General features: G+C 32.6%; 1 non-coding gene across 1 annotated transcript; it reads left to right on the top strand.

Annotated features, from left to right (window-relative positions):
• Positions 1-246: 246 nt before the first annotated feature.
• LOC130343941 (U2 spliceosomal RNA) lies at positions 247-433 on the top strand. The gene has a single exon (XR_008883077.1). It is a non-coding gene; the product is annotated as a U2 spliceosomal RNA (small nuclear RNA).
• The last annotated feature ends 1,043 nt before the right edge of the window (positions 434-1,476 follow it).

The following is a 1,476-nucleotide window of genomic DNA, read 5'->3' as shown; positions in this document are numbered from 1 at the left end:
TGCAGTGGTTTAAAACTTAAATTATGTTATCACATTTATTATAAGTGCAATATTGTATAGACAATTAACATTATTCAAATTATTTAATGGACATTCGTATTATTATAAAATTAATAAAGTAAAATTACCTAATATACATGAGTCACCATAATATCCTCTCTCAAATCGAGCATAAACCTCATTGTTCCTTAAAATAAAGGCATCATGACATGATCCAGGATAGTTGGGCACCACGTCAATAATGTCTTTGCTTCTCGGCCTTTTGGCTAAGATCAAGTGTAGTATCTGTTCTTATCAGTTTTTCATGCCGGTGGGCAGTAAAGCCGTATGGGGCTGGTGGGGATGGGTGCTGCATGGAGGGGACAGGTGTACCAGGGCTTTCCGGGGCTGGTTCTGAGAAATCAGCTCGACGGCTGCCCCGATGTGACCTGCTCCCTCCGGGTCTCGCCATTAGGCTGAGCCGAGTTACTTTTATGCCTCTGGGAGTGGTGACCCCGAGGTGCCGAAACTCACTGGGTGTACTGGCTCACTGAGTGAAAGCACGGGCACCATAATCTCTTCACCTTGTGGCACTCACCTCTTGACCGAAAACACTGATCACTGTTATGCCCTATGCATAGCAATGAACAGTATTAGCAATATAATTCTTGCTATAAATAGTCCATTATGTTAAAATTTTAAGGGTAAATATTTTATCAGAATTTAAATAAATCTAAAGTTTTGTAAAAAAACAAATGATATACCTTTAACATTAAAAATTATTCCTTTTTACCCATGTTATCCCCAAAAAGTCTTAACAAAAATAGGTAATTAATTTTATCTTTCCGCGTGCATAATTATCAAAAATATTATAATATAATTGAAATTATAATAGATGATGAACTGAGTAAACATAAATTGAATTTTTTTTTAAATCAGCATTTTAAATGAACAAAAATATAAATTATAAAATAAATATAATTTAAATATTTTGAAGAACATATCTTATCAATAAAAAAACTGATCACGCCACAAAGAAAGAGACCTTATTCCGGCGCATATACTTTTTAATCTTTAAGTTATAGGGCCTCAAAATAGAGGGTTTGTCAAGTTACTAATTAATTAAGAAAACTAAAAAATGTTGGATTAGTGCAACAGTAAAGGAATAGTATGTAATCATGTGTATCATTTAAAGCATATTGACCCATTGAATTAAGAAAAACTTAATTTTTTATCGTAAATTGTACGGTGTGATAAAAAAAAGTAATTTATACTCTATCAAATTTGATCTTGTTTTATTGATTTCCACAACCAAAATATTTTTCTTTAAATGTGCCAAAATTTTATGGTAAATTGAGTTATGGCATTACAATAGACAACTCTTCGGGGAAGGGGGGAAACCTCATAATATTTTGAGGATAAAATTAATACATTTTTGGAGGTTTTGAAGGGAAAGTAGAAAATATGAGAGTGGAAAAATTTACATTTATCTGAATC

This window comes from Hyla sarda, chromosome 1 (genome assembly GCF_029499605.1).
Source record: "Hyla sarda isolate aHylSar1 chromosome 1, aHylSar1.hap1, whole genome shotgun sequence".
NCBI lineage: Eukaryota > Metazoa > Chordata > Amphibia > Anura > Hylidae > Hyla > Hyla sarda.
This window is presented reverse-complemented; position numbering and strand designations above follow the sequence as displayed.